General features: G+C 44.3%; 1 long non-coding RNA gene across 3 annotated transcripts in view; it reads left to right on the forward strand.

Annotated features, from left to right (window-relative positions):
* The window catches only part of LOC142503355 (uncharacterized), an 82,691-nt gene that overhangs the window by 14,744 nt on the left and 49,383 nt on the right, over positions 1-18,564 (forward strand). For all 3 annotated transcript variants that reach the window (XR_012803972.1, XR_012803970.1, XR_012803971.1), the window contains exon 2: positions 7,980-8,092. This is a non-coding gene — a long non-coding RNA (uncharacterized LOC142503355). The remainder of the gene's footprint in view (positions 1-7,979; positions 8,093-18,564) is intronic.

Raw genomic sequence — 18,564 nt, forward strand, 5'->3', positions numbered from 1 at the left:
AAAGCACTGAGGTTTGGAGAGCGTACGTGCAGGAGCGCCGCGTGAGCGTGGCCGTACCGATTTGATATAATTGAAGTGAGCGCTCCAAGTGACAAGCGCGATCAGCGGCAGCGTGGTCACATCCTAACACATAAGGCGTCACCAACTAACAAGGCCCTAACGTTCTTTCCCAATGGGCATACAGTGTGTATTTTTAGACTATGGTAATCCCTGTCCATCCAGGTAACGTTACATTAGCCTTTTTGAAAACGGACCTTACTTTCGCATATCATTAGATTTGGGCTACCCTTCAATAAGGAGGAAGTTAAGGTCTGATACCAATTTCAGGATCGTTACGTTATTTGCACTAAATTAGCGACTTTCTGTGGATCTGCCCCTTAGCCTGGTGTTCTGGTTTAGGTTCTAAATCCTTTCGGGGTTTTGGTTCTAGAAATCTTAGTGGCTTTGGATTTGCTTTTGGAATGTTCCGGTTCTGCTAGTTCTTTATTTCATACGCTCGGTTTTGCCCGTCTGCATAAAACATACATTTTTTGGTAACTACTTACACTGGTGTATTTTAGTTTACAGATTTCAATTTCTATTAAAAAAAAACTTGTGTTTGGATTTGCAGAATTTGATTGCTTTGGGATTGTTTGAATAAAACAATGATTTACTCAGTTGTTTTTTCCTCAGCAGTCCAACCTAGGATGAAGTCTCAAGGAAACAATAAACAAAAGTGTGACTTTTTATGAATATATTCCTATATATGCTGCTGAATGTTGTAAGTCTCTATCGTTAAATGTTAGTGCATTTTGGGGGATATGTTACACGGATACATTTCTAAAAATGATCTGAGTAAATATATATTTCTCCTTAATGTAGATATCAAGGGACATATTTAAAGGCAAAAAGAAAATAAGAATGTCTTTGTTATTTCCAAGCTTATGGAGTTTCACAGTTTCAAAGACTTAACACAGTGTGGCTTACAAAACCTAATTACAAAACATTAAAATGTTCAGTGTATGGGAACAAATCATGCAAAAAGAGAATGTTCCTGTATTAACGTGTTATATTATGTGTATAGGATACACAATTAAGATGTGAAAAAAGCTTTCTTTTCTCACAGAAAAAATATGTTACATTATTTAAATAGGTTTTCTTTAAATAGAGTTGGTAAATAAAATGCCGCTATTTTATGATTCTATTCAGAATACAGGGCATATTTACTAACTGGTGATATGAGAAAGGGCACTTCAGAATGTATTCAAGTAAATGGGACGCCTTATGGTGCTAGAAAATATATTTTATTGCATGTCCCGGCTTAGTAAACATGGACTTTTACGTCAGGAGTCTGGACTAAGTAACCTGAAAAACTGCCAGAGTTTTCCCAATCTTCAAAAGTGGGGACAAAAACACTGTCTCAAACTACAGGCCAATCTCTCTTCCCCCAATACTATCCAAAGTCATGGAAAAATGTGTCCACTGTCAAGTAAGCGATTACTACTGTAGGTCAAGACAATTTTTTTTAACCAACTCCAATCTGGCTTTCGCCCCAAACGAACCACGGTAACTACCTCCTAAAAGTGTGTAATGAGATTCAGTGTGTAATAGAAGTGGAACAACTTACTGGGGCAATATTCCTAGATTTTACAAAGGCTTTTGATACTGTTGATCATGTTATCTTGCTAAACAAACTCCAGTGCTCTGGAATAGGTGAACATACTTTAAACTGGTTTCACTTCTACCAATCAGGTACATTCCAACATGTGTCTATCTCGGGCTCCAACCCCTTGGATGTCACTTGCGGTGTACCACAAGGCTCTGTTCTGGGGCCCCGACTCTTCTCAGCCTTCATTAATGATTTATTGGCAGCTTGTAAGGGAGCTTGAATGCACATGTATGCGGATGACACAATCCTATATGCACACAGCCCTAGCCTCTCTGACCTTGAACACATACTTCAACCAGATATTTTGAGACTTGAAAAAAGGATTTCCCCCCAAAAAACCTGTTTTTAAACACTAACAACACTGTAACAATGGTATTTGGGACGAAGGCTACATTTCTAAAGCTACCAATAACGGAGCAACAGTTCAGAACCAACTCGAACACCATTCTAGCCCCTGTCACTAGTTTTAAATATCTGGGCATATGGTTTGACTCCCAGTTTTGGATTGCACATTGATTCTCTGGCATCCAAAACCTATGACAAACTAGGTGTACTTTACAGGAACTAATCCATCCTAAGCCCGCTAGTCAGAAAGCGTATTGCACAGGAGATGCTAATGCCAACTATAGACTACGGAGGCATAGTACATGGTACAGCACCCCAAACTCACCTTAGCAAACTAGACACCCTCTAGAACTCAATATGCTGCTTTGTCCTCCAATGTAATTACAACACACATCACTGCGAAATTATCCAATAACTAGATTGGCCATTACTTGAGTCTGAGGCAAGCTACCCCGTATCTGAAAAACTCCCCATCCCTATCACACGCAGCCCTTAACACCTGAGATCTGACTCAAAAAGACTGTTCCCGGTCCCAATGTTCCACAAAGAATCCGGACGCTCCTCCTTCTCTTACCGTCCACCTCTCGTCTGGAACATTCTACTGGAGACTCTCAAAGCCGGAACCAGTCTAAGTTCTTTAAAGAATTCAGCTGTCACATTTTAATCTGGTCTGTAACTGTTACATACGCCCATAACATGCATTGTCTCTAACTGTCCATGAAATGTCTGTAAATATAATGTATAACCTCTGTTTATTTAATGTAACCATGTATTTCCGTTATAACTCTGTGCCCAGAACATACCTGAAAACGAGAAATAACTCTCACTGTATTACTTCCTGGTAAAACATTTTATAAATAGATATGTAAAGCGACACAGCTTGGTGCAGCTCTTCCTGCATACTGACAGACTTTGGAGTAGATAACCCTTTAAGTCCTAATATAAGGGCCGCCGAGGGGGCGGAGAGCCGGTAAAAATTTCCCGGGGTCCCCAGCTCTTCCCCCCCTCCCCCCTGCTTGCGGCCCGGCCTCCAGCATAAGCCACAGCTCAGCACAGCAGAAGTTGGGCATGCCCGGAAGTTGGGCCCAACTTCCGTAACTTCCCGTGGGATCAGTGTGGTGCCAGAGGCCTCCCCCCGGGTAAGGAATGTGTGTATGTTTGTGTGTATTATTGTATTGAGTGGAGTTTTGCTGTATATTGGAGGTGGGGGTGGTTATTGTGTATTGGGGTGGGGGCAGTTATTATGTATTGGGGTTGGGCAATTATTGTGTATTGGGGTGTGGGTTATGGATATTGGGGATGGATGGAGCTGTGTGTGTTGGAGGTGGGGGCTTAGTGTGTATTGGCGATGGGGCGCGAGGGTTATTGTATGTATTGGGGTGGGTAGGTTGTGTGTATTGGGGTGTGGGGTGGCTTTAGTGTGTGTATTGAGGGTGAGGGAGTTGTGTGTATTGAGGTTAGGAGATGGGGTGTATACATACATATAACCATACACACACACACACACACACACACACACACATAAATATATATTATACAGATATATATATATGCACACACACACACACACACACACACATACACTATATATACACCTGCCATGTTACTAGCCTAATAGCAAAGGCTAGGTAATTTTATAGGCCCTTCCTGTCCAATATGGGTTATTCATTAGTGTGACAGTGCTGATTGCGCAGTACAGAATACAAATTCCAGCTCAAGTCAATGGGAATTTCTGTGTCCGATCGACACAATCGCACTTTAACTAATAACCCCAAATGTATACAGGTATTGTGATACATACATCTAAATGCGGACATCAATTCATCTCTGCCTGGTGTAAGAAGCTTGTTAAACGTATCTTACATGGACACAGATTGTTAGTCAGTAGAGTTCATAGAACACACAAATGTTCCCCTAAGCAGAGAGACACACAAGATTCTGAGCCATAGCTCAGAGATTTCATGTATTCTCAGCATCCTCCTGTATGTTATCTGTACGAGTGCCTATATATGGGAATCTGTGGGTCTCCCTGCTTAGGGAAACATTTATGTGTTCTATGATTATTCTTATCCCAGCTGCACCTCAGTAATCCTTAACCTTGAAGATTAATAGGTTGAGCAGTAGGACATTTGTCTGTCTAATCAGTAGAGTTCATACCAGTTCAAACTTTCCGAAGACATGGCAGTGTCAACGCACCGCATCACGTTACCGGGAGCGGTAACAGCGGCGGCATGTGTACATGCAGAAGTATATAAACCTCATTATGCATCTGCAGGCTCCTCCTATAACCTCACCCTCAAGTCTCCAGAACACGAGGCACGAGAGACGCTTTGAATATACCTCTCAGTATAAAATTGTACGACAGAAATGTAAATTGTGTTCCATTTTACATCATTCTCAATCTTATCTCTTCTGCTTGTGGGCTACAGATCAATGCCTAGGTCGATGTTAAGAATATAAATAGGACAGGGATAAGAATGTAAATCCTGCCATTAACAACATATCTGCCGAAATTGGATTTTTCAAATCTTGAATTACATTTAAAAACATTATTTTCTAGTGTGTTTGCTTTTGTTCCTGCACAGAAGTATACGGCTAGCAGTAAATGTATCAGGAAAAAAACAATATTATCAACAGTATTTTAAACACAAAGAAGCTCATATCACAGAAAATTGATGAATGTAATGATTTAGCATCCAGCCTTGACAGAAGGACTGCAGACATGTAGTAGAAGAATGCAAAATAAGGATTCAGAAGTGCTAATTCTCAGGCATTTTGTCGACAGTTCTGTCAAGTCGTAGATAATCAGCTGAAGGGTCAGAAAGCCTAGAGCTGAAAGTTGTCAAAGATGTGGTACATGTAGCTTTGGGTTTCACATGCCATTCCTCTTCAGACACCGCAAGAATTTTAAGTAGCTTTGTTTATCAACAAAAGACATGAAAATGTAATTGGTAACAGTCACAAAACTTGGCATTTCATTTCGAAAAGTTCTTTAAAAAAAAAAAAGAAAGAAAGAACTGTGCCAGCAGCTCTCTATTATGGGTGAGAACTTTCACTGGTTCTGGTTCTGGAATGTTGCTGTGCTTTGATGGAACTCAGTTGTTTTTGGATTTTTTTTTAATGTTATGGAAAATTAGCTAAATACTCTGCTGGCTTTTTCCTTTCCAAACTCCCAAAATTCACCCATCATATGAACAAAGAAAAAGAAAAATGAATCCGAGGATGAACCTCTCGAGTCTTGGCTCAAATTGTAACGTTTGTTCCGAATTTCGACTTCGAAATGAACTTCCAGGTTTGCGAAGTTGAGACCCCCTCCTCCCTGATTACTAGAGATATGCAAACATTTCACGTGGCTATGTCAACTTTAATAATTTTACTCTTTTAAGTTCTGCAAAAAATGTGCTTCGATCCAAAAGTTGCTTTATGGTAAAAAGTCAATCAAATCAATTCATTTCGATTTCTTTTACTTTCAATAGAGCTTGTAAAAAAAAAAAAAAAAAACTTTTGATTTATGGGACTGTTATTTTGCCACTTTTAAGTAGTGAAACAGTGAATTTTGAAAAAACGTGGGCTGTTTTGCTAGAAGTTTTGGCTCCAAAGCAGGTTTTGTGAAGATTTGGAAAGCTCGCTCGAAAGTGCAGAGAAGCGAATCTCGACAGTTCCGCATATCTCTCCTGAGAAGCTACACATCCTTCATCTCTGTCTCACTGAAAATGCCTCCTAACATTTCCACTCTTCATTTTCCTAAGTACAAAAATGTTTGCTACATAAATGTATTCCTGTACAAATAGAACTAATGTAGGTGTCTTGGGAACAGAAGCAGACACAATTCTGTAAGTGGTAATTACACACAATAATAACGTCATCTTTTTCTTGAATCATTTTTTTTTTTTGCCACTGAAATGTTAATACTATTTTTTTGCTTAATTTACTTCTATAGTTTTTTTTATGGAGCCAAAACATTAAAAAACAATAGTGAAAAAAGGTCAACTGAAACAATGATTAATGTAGTAAATAATACCAGTAAAGTAATGCAACTGCCGTCTTAAATTAAAATGCGTGCTTACAAGAATTGAAAAAGAAAAGGGTTATTTCCCAGTCTGCTGATAAAGAATTGGACCCAATTTACCCCGAAAAATATCTCATTTATGTCAGCGTTGTTTCTTTTTCCTTAATAAAATCTGGTGCCGTTTGTTTTTACACCAGATTTACTTTGATTTTGAAACTTTAATAAACAGACTGAAAGTATACGTTTGAATTATTTGCTTCACCCACGTTACGGAAAACACATCTTGTCTAACTTGGGGAGTATCCACAATACCAAGCTGGGACAGCACCAGTGTAAAAGAATTGCACGAGATTTATCAAAGACTAGTCTAGTTGCTTTCAAGGGTATTTTTTTTTTTAAATTTTTTTTAATTTTATTATTATTTTAATAATTTTTTTAAATTAAATATGGAGCTGTTTTTCCAACTGATTTTGCCTCCGTTTTGCTGCTGGGTGATTTATTTAAATACCCCATCCTGTGTATTCTGCTAATCCATCTTTTGTTTTTATATCCTGTAACAAAAACACAAAAATAAAGAAATACACAATATGAATAAATAGTTTACAATGTTGCTTTTCATTTTCAAAACCTCAGTCGGTTTACTTCCACATTGAGGGTTCTTAACATCATATTTCACTTTTACTTCTCAACCATAGTCTTATTGGCAGTTAATATCATGCCGTTGGTGACTATTAATAAAACAATTTGTGTTACTGAATTTACGCAGCTTAGACTTGAAAGAGTATTGAATATCTAGTAATATGATTTAAATTTAATCAGCTGTCTGAAGTATAAGGAGCTCTCAGCTCTCAATAATGTGTCTAGTGGATGATATCACAAAAGCTCAATTTGGTAAAACTGATGCTTTCTGTAGATAATTATAATAATGTGAGCTTCAGCACAAACGGAAAGAGAAAAACACAAATATCAATTTTGTACTAATGGGATTATTTGAAGATCATTGCATGGTCATAGGCCACAAGTCAGAAGTCAAAAATACAAAGAGGCTTTGGGCTGAAAGGTGACTCTAACGCATTCATTTACATGTTACAGCCCGCAGCTTCTTTCTAGTATGAGCACTCCGTAATATCATGGAACACGTTCTCACAGTAGTTTAGTCCAGAACAATCTCAAGACAGGTAGACTAATATACTGCAACTAAATCCCACAAAATGTTACCTAGTGGGAGTTAAAAAAATACCCAGGAGGTATTTCTTTCCATGAAAGACTGTAAATGTGAGATTCTGTTGAGAGTACTGGGCTTGTAAACCAAGATCCCAGGCTTGATTCTGTTGATTGATCGGTCAGCAAAATGATTAATGTACTTGCATATATATATTGGCTCATGTCCATACCCAATAATGCTTCATTGCCATAGTGGAAACAGTGTTGTTTAAAGTCACTGGTGGAGATATATTGTTATAGTTTACATACAGCCTCCGTTGCTTTTTATTTTTACCTCTTGGGTTACCACTAGCCCTATTGATGGTTTTGTGTGTGCTGCCTTGGCATGTGATGGAAATCTGTATCTCCCATCAAGGACAAAGGATGAATGTAGAGTATGCAGAGTACCTATATATGTTGTGGTAACCCTATTTCTTTATTCACTGATTTTATTTATTTATTTAAAATAGCATCTCCTTTTTTTGTTCTTGCATTATAAATATACAATAAAGATTTGAAAACTGTCTCAAGAGCTATAAAGCAGTAATACTATATCCACCCCTTTTTTTCTTACTTTCATATGTGAAGCGTGTGGCAATGTATAATTCTACATCCTTACCTAAACTGTCAATCGTTTGGTGCTCCTGTTATAAATCTGTAAAAATCCTGATCGTGTGCCTAACTAAATGGCCGCCTACTAACTTTGCTGCTCTGTGAAAGGCTGCAGCTGATATGTAACATTATACTACTAAGTTTAACACATTATTGTTACAGCTTACAGAGCAATAGACAGTCTGCTGTTTGGAACACAAGAACAGATCTGTTTGTGATACTTTGTTGCCAAAGTGCAGCGCTCAAAAAGGTGCGTCAGAGCCTGTTTCAAAAAAGTAAGTGGTTATGACTTTCTAAATGGTTGCTGTAGTAACCAAAAAGATGATCAGGACATTAAAACAATCATTAAAAATGGCATTAGGAGTTAAAAAAATGCAGACAGTATTATTTAATATTACAGAACTGATTTTTTTTTAAACATATTAAACATGCTTTAAATCTGTGTTCAATAGATTTGTGCTGACAAGAAACATAGTACAGCTAATGTGTAACAGCAAATATATCACTGCTTGCTAGTTAGATGTGATGTGAATATGCTCAATGTGTAAACTGGTTTAATAAAATTAATCTGAATAATAATAATCCTAAATGCAACAAAATACTTGGTTACTAATTTATGTCTCCAACACTCCCTGTAAGTAACAACTTTGCTTTGAGGGGGAGGGGAAGGGGGGAGTAACAACTATGTCATGTGGGGGGGTAGTGACAACTACACTCTGAGGGGGAGGAGTAGTAACAACTGTGCTCTGGGAGGGGGGAGGGGTTGCAATGTTGTTTAACCTTTACTCTGTTCAGGAGAAAAGAGACTGTTAGTCCGCAGCCATGGTGCGAGTGGCGGTGCGCACGGCTCTAGCAAAATGCAGGGGATCTATGTGGCGGGCCATGGTGAGAGTGCGAACGCGAGGAAGCGCGATGGAGCGGCAGATTTTTCAGCAGACAAATGATTTTGTTTTTGTCGCCCGACGGCCGGGTCACATGAGCGGTTCAGCCAATCAGGGTAAATCAGCCTCGTGATGTCACGGCCACGCCTCCGCCATGCCTCCCTGACACTGTGGATCTCAGGCCGCAGATTGCTCAGCCAACAGGCGCGTGCGATGCCATGCACTATGTCGCGCGCCCGATGCCATGCTCTCTCTCGCGTGCATGATGACATGCTCTCTCTCACGCGCACGATGCCATGCGCTCTGTCGCACACGTAATGCCAGGCACTTTGTCGCACACGTGATGTCAGGCGCTCTGCGCGCGCCCGATGCCAGGCACTCTGTCGCACACGTGATGTCAGGCGCTCTGCGCACGCCCGATGCCAGGCACTCTGTCGCGTGCCCGATGCCATGCACTCTGTCGCATGCCCGATGCCATGCGCTCTGTCGCACACGTGATGCAAGGCACTCTGTCGCACACGTGATGTCAGGTGCTCTGCGCGCGCCCGATGCCATGCGCTCTGTCGCACACGTGATGCAAGGCACTCTGTCGCACACGTGATGTCAGGTGCTCTGCGCGCGCCCGATGCCATGCGCTCTGTCGCACACGTCATGCCAGGCACTCTGTTGCGTGCCCGATGCCATGCGCTCTGTTGTGTGCCCGGTGCCAGGCGCTCTGTCGCGTGCCCAATGTCATGCGCTCTGTCGCGTGCCCGATGCCATGCGCTCTGTCGCGTGCCCAATGCCATGCGCTCTGCCGCACACGTGATGTCAGGTGCTCGGTGCGCGCCCGTTGCCATGCGCTCTGTCGCATGCCCGATACCATGCGCTCTGTCACATGCCCGATACCATGCGCTCTGTCACATGCCCGATGCCATGCGCTGTGTCGCACGTGTGATGCCATGTGCTCTGTCGCATGCCCGATACCATGCGCTCTGTCACATGCATGATGCCATGCGCTCTGTCACGTGCCCGATGCCATGCGCTCTGTCACACGCGTGATGCCATGTGCTCTGTCACATGCCCGATGCCATACGCTCTGTCACGTGCCCGATGCCATGCGCTCTGTCACGTGCCCGATGCCATGCGCTCTGTCGCACGTGTGATGCCATGCGCTCTGTCACATGCCCGATGCCATACGCTCTGTCGCGAGCCCGATGCCATGCGCTCTGTCACGTGCCCGATGCCATATGCTCTGTCGCGAGCCCGATGCCATGTGCTCTGTCACGTGGCCGATGCCATGCGCTCTGTCGCATGCCCGATGCCATGCGCTCTGTCGCACGCGTGATGCCATGTGCTCTGTCACATGCCCGATGCCATGCGCTCTGTCACATGCCCGATGCCATACGCTCTGTCACGTGCCCGATGCCATATGCTCTGTCGCGAGCCCGATGCCATGTGCTCTGTCGCAAGCCTGATGCCATGCGCTCTGTCACGAGCCCGATGCCATATGCTCTGTCGCGAGCCCGATGCCATGTGCTCTGTCACGCGCCCGATGCCATGCGCTCTGTCGCGTGCCCGATGCCACGCGCTCTGTCGCGTGCCCGATGCCATGCGCTCTGTCACGTGCCCGATGCCAAGCACTCTGTCGCGAGCCCGATGCCATGCGCTCTGTCGCACGCATGATGCCAGCACTCTGTTGCGTGCCCGATGCCATGCGCTCTGTCGCATGCCCGATGCCCTGCGCTCTGTCGCGCGCCCGATGCCATGCGCTCTGTCGCGAGCCCAATGCCATGTGCTCTGTCGCGTGCCCGATGCCATGTGCTCTGTCGCGTGCCCGATGCCATGCGCTCTGTCACGTGCCCGATGCCATGTGCTCTGTCACGAGCCCGATGCCATGTGCTCTGTCGCATGCCCGATGCCATGCGCTTTGTCGCGAGCCCGATGCCATGTGCTCTGTCGCATGCCCGATGCCATGCGCTCTGTCGCGTGCCCGATGCCATGCACTCTGTCGCGTGCCCGATGCCATGCGCTCTGTCGCGAGCCCAATGCCATGTGCTCTGTCGCGTGCCCGATGCCATGCGCTCTGTCGCGTGCCCGATGCCATGCGCTCTGTCACGTGCCCGATGCCATGCGCTCTGTCGCGCGCCCGATGCCATGCGCTCTGTCGCGTGCCCGATGCCATGCGCTCTGTCACGTGCCCGATGCCAAGCACTCTGTCGCATGCCCGATGCCCTGCGCTCTGTTGCGCGCCCGATGCCATGCGCTCTGTCGCATGCCCGACGCCATGCGCTCTGTCGCGCGCCCGATGCCTTGCACTCTGTTGCGCGCCCGATGCCCTGCGCTCTGTCGCACGTGTGATGCCATGTGCTCTGTCACGTGCCCGATGCCACGCGCTCTGTCGCGCGCCCGATGCCATGCGCTCTGTCACGTGCCCGATGCCAAGCACTCTGTCGCGAGCCCAATGCCATGTGCTCTGTCGCATGCCCAATGCCATGCGCTCTGTCGCGCGCCCGATGCCATGCGCTCTGTCGCACGCGTGATGCCAGCATTCTGTCGCGAGCCCGATGCCATGCGCTCTGTCGCACGCGTGATGCCAGCACTCTGTTGCGTGCCCGATGCCCTGCGCTCTGTCGCGTGCCCGATGCCATGCGCTCTGTCGCGAGCCCAACGCCATGTGCTCTGTCGCGTGCCCGATGCCATGCGCTCTGTCGCGCGCCCGATGCCATGTGCTCTGTCGCGAGCCCGATGCCATGTGCTCTGTCGCACGTGTGATGCCATGCGCTCTGTCGCGAGCCCGATGCCATGTGCTCTGTCGCACGTGTGATGCCATGCGCTCTGTCGCGAGCCCGATGCCATGCGCTCTGTCGCATGCCCGATGCCATGTGCTCTGTCGCACGTGTGATGCCATGCGCTCTGTCGCGAGCCCGATGCCATGCGCTCTGTCGCATGCGTGATGCCAGCACTCTGTCGCGAGCCCACTATATATGAGACTTTACTGTCCAGTATGTGCTACAGCAGCGGTCACCAACTCCAGTCCTCAAAAGCTACCAACTGGTCGGGATTTCTGGATATCCCTGCTTCAGCACAGTTGCTCCCCCTGGGCTGCAGACTAAAGGACAGTGATTGAAGCATATGATAATCATTATTATGGAAGGATATAGCTTCAGGTGCACTTCAAAAACACTGCAGGAAAAGTAGCTACAGGGTTCTGAGCCACGGAGATAAAGAATGTTACAAAGAATTTTGCTTTGTTACATTTCTAACAGAAAAGATTTGTGAGGAGCTGGGAACGTCTTTAAAACGGAAAAGGTATAGAAGAATAACATTTACTTTTATTTCTTTTGACATTGTGAAACACAAAAAAAAGCTCCTTCAGCTTTCTAGGAGCAAACGAAATGTAAAGAATTACGGTTTAGCATTCAATGTGAAATGAGGAGCTAAATTAAATAGGACGAGATCCTCACCTTAACATTACGGGATGTGACCCAAATGAAAAGGGTGATCAAACGCTATCATTTCACAGTTACTAAAATAAAGTTGGAAGGGAGAGAGGTTAGCCAGCAAAAAATAAATGTCCATACGTTTCCAAGTCAAAATGATAATGTTCCTTCTCTTGGCTAAGTGAAGCTTAGTGGAACTTTCCTACATTATGACTAGTTTGACTTGTGATTAAAATTCAGATTTTTTTTCAAACCACAGTCAATGAAGCCTTTGCCAACACTTACAGAGGTCATAGTACAAAGAAGTCTTAGAGCAGGGATGGGCAACTCCAGGCCTCAAGGGCCACAAACAGATCAGGTTTTAAGGATATCCCTGCTTCAGGACAGGTGGCTCAATCAGTGGCTCCAGGTTTGGGATGAAGTAGTGTCTCATGCCGCGCTTATAGTCCCAGTGACTGCAACGTCACGTCAAAACAAATGTATTGACGCCATGGTGTGTGCTTATAGTAGTCGCGATCGCTGGAAGTCACTTCAATTTGATTTGTCCAGCGACCGCAGCGTGATGACAGCGTCGTCGTGACTAGAAGCGCCGCCTTTGTGGCCTTGGAGGTGGGTAAACTCGGTTAAAATCCCATTGTCACCTCTCCAACCCAGTGGCCGTTAAAAACATCACTGTCACGGAGTCTCCTTATTGGACACCCTTGCTGATCCTTATCTTGCTTGTAGTCCTGTCTTCACGTGGTCTATAGGAAGATGGGACATTCTTGTACCGTTCCTTATAAAATTATCAGTGTACGCTTCTTCCACATGTGAAAAAGCTTCTTCAACATGTGAAACAGCTTCTTCCACATGTGAAACAGCTTCTTCCACATGTGGAACAGCTTCTTCAACATGTGAAACAGCTTCTTCAACATGTGAAACAGCTTCTTCCACATGCGAAACAGCTTCTTCCACATGTGAAACAGCTTCTTCCACATGTGAAACAGCTTCTTCCACATGTGAAACAGCTTCTTCCACATGTGAAACAGCTTCTTCAACATGTGAAACAGCTTCTTCCACACGTGAAACAGCTTCTTCCACATGTGGAACAGCTTCTTCAACATGTGAAACAGCTTCTTCCACATGTGAAACAGCTTCTTCCACATGTGAAACAGCTTCTTCCACATTTGAAACAGCTTCTTCCACATGCAAAACAGCTTCTTCAACATGCAAAACAGCTTCTTCCACATGCGAAACAGCTTCTTCAACATGCGAAACAGCTTCTTCCACATGTGAAACAGCTTCTTCAACATGTGAAACAGCTTCTTCAACATGTGAAACAGCTTCTTCCACATGTGAAACAGCTTCTTCCACATGTGAAACAGCTTCTTCAACATGTGAAACAGCTTCTTCCACACGTGAAACAGCTTCTTCCACATGTGGAACAGCTTCTTCAACATGTGAAACAGCTTCTTCCACATGTGAAACAGCTTCTTCCACATGTGAAACAGCTTCTTCAACATGTGAAACAGCTTCTTCAACATGTGAAACAGCTTCTTCAACATGCGAAACAGCTTCTTCAACATGCGAAACAGCTTCTTCAACATGTGAAACAGCTTCTTCAACATGTGAAACAGCTTCTTCCACATGTGAAACAGCTTCTTCCACATGTGAAACAGCTTCTTCCACATGTGAAACAGCTTCTTCAACATGCGAAACAGCTTCTTCAACATGTGAAACAGCTTCTTCCACATGTGAAACAGCTTCTTCAACATGCGAAACAGCTTCTTCAACATGCGAAACAGCTTCTTCCACATGTGAAACAGCTTCTTCAACATGTGAAACAGATTCTTCAACATGCGAAACAGCTTCTTCAACATGCGAAACAGCTTCTTCCACATGTGAAACAGCTTCTTCAGCATGCGAAACAGCTTCTTCAACATGCGAAACAGCTTCTTCCACATGTGAAACAGCTTCTTCAACATGCGAAACAGCTTCTTCCACATGTGAAACAGCTTCTTCAACATGTGAAACAGCTTCTTCAACATGCGAAACAGCTTCTTCAACATGTGAAACAGCTTCTTCAACATGTGAAACAGCTTCTTCCACATGCGAAACAGCTTCTTCAACATGAGAAACAGCTTCTTCAACATGTGAAACAGCTTCTTCCACATGGAAAACAGCTTCTTCAACATGTGAAACAGCTTCTTCCACATGTGAAACAGCTTCTTCCACATGTGAAACAGCTTCTTCCACATTTGAAACAGCTTCTTCCACATGCAAAACAGCTTCTTCAACATGCAAAACAGCTTCTTCCACATGCGAAACAGCTTCTTCAACATGCGAAACAGCTTCTGCCACATGTGAAACAGCTTCTTCAACATGTGAAACAGCTTCTTCAACATGTGAAACAGCTTCTTCCACATGTGAAACAGCTTCTTCCACATGTGAAACAGCTTCTTCAACATGTGAAACAGCTTCTTCCACACGTGAAACAGCTTCTTCCACATGTGGAACAGCTTCTTCAACATGTGAAACAGCTTCTTCCACATGTGAAACAGCTTCTTCCACATGTGAAACAGCTTCTTCAACATGTGAAACAGCTTCTTCAACATGTGAAACAGCTTCTTCAACATGCGAAACAGCTTCTTCAACATGCGAAACAGCTTCTTCAACATGTGAAACAGCTTCTTCAACATGTGAAACAGCTTCTTCCACATGTGAAACAGCTTCTTCCACATGTGAAACAGCTTCTTCCACATGTGAAACAGCTTCTTCAACATGCAAAACAGCTTCTTCAACATGTGAAACAGCTTCTTCCACATGTGAAACAGCTTCTTCAACATGCGAAACAGCTTCTTCAACATGCGAAACAGCTTCTTCCACATGTGAAACAGCTTCTTCAACATGTGAAACAGATTCTTCAACATGCGAAACAGCTTCTTCAACATGCGAAACAGCTTCTTCCACATGTGAAACAGCTTCTTCAGCATGCGAAACAGCTTCTTCAACATGCGAAACAGCTTCTTCCACATGTGAAACAGCTTCTTCAACATGCGAAACAGCTTCTTCCACATGTGAAACAGCTTCTTCAACATGTGAAACAGCTTCTTCAACATGCGAAACAGCTTCTTCAACATGTGAAACAGCTTCTTCAACATGTGAAACAGCTTCTTCCACATGCGAAACAGCTTCTTCAACATGAGAAACAGCTTCTTCAACATGTGAAACAGCTTCTTCCACATGGAAAACAGCACCATCTGGAGGCGGGTATTCCCAGCGAACGAGGACGAGAGACCCCGGTGGAGGGTATTTGGCACACTTCACGGACTCCCCCGCCGCCTGTCCCTTCTGTGGCGAGCGGGAGTCCGTATATCACATTTATTCGAGTTGTGCCAGACTGCAGCCCCTCTTTTCCTTCTTGAGGAGCTTACTCCTGCAGTTCTGGTTGCACTTCTCATCTCATTTTTTTTATTTTTGGGTGCCCAGTGTCCCATGACAATAAGCCTAGGGATCTCCTGGTCAACCTGCTCCTGGCATTGGCTAAGGTAGCCATTTGTAAAACCAGGAAGCAGTGTTTGGAGGGGGGGGGTCCCGACAAACATCGTGGTCATGTTCCGGGCGCTGGTGCACTCCCGTATTCGGGCAGAGTACTCGTACGCCGAGTCTACTGGGACGGTTTCAGAGTTTGCCTCCCAGTGGGCGTTAGGCGGGGTGCTTTGCTCGGTATCCACTAATCAGGGTTCTTCAGATTTAACCCTTCTGTTTTAAGTGCACTTCATCAGTGCACTTGTTGGGTTCATTTCATTTTTGTTTGACTGGTTTATCTTTGTTCTACTTGGTAACAAGTAGAATTGCTGTTCAACTGAATTGGCCGGCTTCGCCGGCCAATCAGTTTCAAACCAGATCAAAATAGATCCACATGTGAAACAGCTGAGGTGTAGACAGAATCAAATGATTTTTTTGTAATCTATAAACCTACACTGAGTGGTAAATTGTATTAATTACTACGAGAATCACTTCTTTCCTTTTTATGGACATCTCTGACAAATTTGCATTTTATTTGCATTCTACAATAGGAGTTTGTCATTCCAATATATTTGAAGACATTTAACCTGTCGTGTACTGTATATATCCTGTACTTTCTTACCTTCCTTCTAACTTCACTGATCAATACGCATTAGATTTGAGATGAAGGGATGTCTTCGTGACCTAGAAAGTGGATAAGCAGAGTCTGGGTCCCAGTGATTGTGAATATGTCAGTTTGTGCCATTGAACAAAAATGTATTTTTAAGGTCTTCAGGGCTGTGGTTCTATGAATCAATGATTTATTTATTTATTAGCACGCCAACTACAGAAGGGTTTCACAGTGCCTCCAAAAATTATATGGGTGGTGCTATATAAGAAAATATTATTGCTATTTGGCATATCAGTACTTCCCTCATCACAATTACATATTTAATTAATTCAATAACTCAAACAAGTGCTGGAAAATCCTACGGTACATCTACTAGACCAAGTAATATGAGAAATGTAGAGTTCCCCGAGAAACCCCCATTCCAGGTAAGAAAAAAAGCTAAATCCACAAAAAGAAATTGATGCTCTATCCTGAACCTCCTCTCACTTCTCCCATGGGACTTTCAGTGTCTCGTTTGCTAACACCTCCTCCTCCTCTATCGATCTCTCTGTGGGTTTACATAGGGGTCGGTCCTGAGACCTCTTCTCACTTTCTAGGTGACCTTGTCACTTCTCTAAGGTTCAAATATCACCACTATGCTGATGAAACAGAAATCTACCTTTCAGCCCCTAACCTTACACCTGCTGTACAGACCAAAGTCCCCAAATGTCTCTCCGCTATATCATTCTGAATGGCCCTCCACCAGCTCAAACTTAACATGTGAAAGACGGAGCTCCTCATACTTCCTCCCAAGCCTGGCTCTACTGCCCCCTTTTCCATTACTGTTAACAGTATCACAAGCATGCTGCCATGGGGTCACATTTGACTCATCCCTCACTTTCACAGAGTAGAATTCAGGGGAGCGCAATCTTTTTCCCCTGCGCCCCCCTGCCGACTGTCCTGCTCTCCGTGTGCCCCCCTCTCTCCTCCTTACTGTGGTTGCAGGCATCTGGGCATCATGACTTCACGTTGCCATAGCAACGTGCCATCACATGACCCCGCGTGATCATTTGATGCCGCTTTGCCATGGCGACGCGTCTCCAGATGCCGGCTGAACCACGGTAAGCAAGGTTTACAGAGGCCTTCGCCGCTTCCCCGGCACTTAATTTAAGTGCCTTCGGGAACCGCGCGGGGCCTCTGTAAGCCCCACACCCCCCGCAGCTAATTTCACGCCCCCCAGTTTGCACAACACTGGTGTAGATAAAACTCATCGATTTTTCTCTGGTAACATTGCAAAAATACACCCTTTCCTCTGTTGCTGCTAAAACTCTAACGTAGACCCTAATTCTCTCCCTTCTCGAGTATTGTAACTTTCTACTGTCCGGCCTTCCTGCCTTTCACCCCTACAACCTGTCCTAAATGCTGCTGTTAGAGTCACGTTACTCTCTCCTAAATCTGTCTCAGCGTCTCTCCCGCTGAAATCCCTCTCCTGGTTCCTATTAAATCCAGTATTACAAAACGCTCCTTCTCTTTTTTAATGCTGTACACATTTCTGCCCCTCCTTACTGGAGCCCTAATTTCTCGGACTCTTGCGTTCTGCTGAAGGATGTCTTCTCTCTACCCCTTTTGTATCTAAAGCCCTCTCCCGCCTTAAACCCTTCTCACTCACTGCCCCGCACCTCTGGAATGTCCTCACCCTCAATATATCTAACCAGCCTCCTCTCTATCCACCTTCAAAGAACTTCTTAAAACACACCTCTTTAACGAAGCATTTGGGTAGCTCTGTTGGCTGATACTATACATCTGATATGCATTTACCATGACCTCTTGCAGAGGCACTTACCAGAACACCCTCCCACTCCCTCTGTACGTTCTCTCCACTTAGCACTTAGATTGTAAGCTCTGTGGGGCTTGAACTCCTTTTCTTGATGTTACTTTTATACCTGAAGGGCTTATTCCTATTATGTCACTTATATTACACATGTAAAGGGCAATGTACATGGATGGCTCTATATACATACATGCATACATACATACATACATACATACATATATACATACACACTCTACATGCAGAGGGACTGCTCATTTATGTCTGCAAATGCAAGATCAAGCACAGGGAAATAAAAAGGGAATATACTGGCCCCAAACAAGCATATAATATATTCTGGCAGTAGTAAGAGCGGTTTCCCTTTGGGATGGGAATAATTATTTCATATAAACAACCTTAAAAAGTATGAGCATAGAAGTCCTACAATATCAGCAAATAAAAAGAAAAATAACTTGTATTTCAGCAGAGTGATACAAATCATATCCAATAAGCTTCATGCACTAAGGATGTAATGCTA

The sequence above is a fragment of the Ascaphus truei genome, chromosome 10, assembly GCF_040206685.1.
Source record: "Ascaphus truei isolate aAscTru1 chromosome 10, aAscTru1.hap1, whole genome shotgun sequence".
NCBI classification, from domain to species: domain Eukaryota; kingdom Metazoa; phylum Chordata; class Amphibia; order Anura; family Ascaphidae; genus Ascaphus; species Ascaphus truei.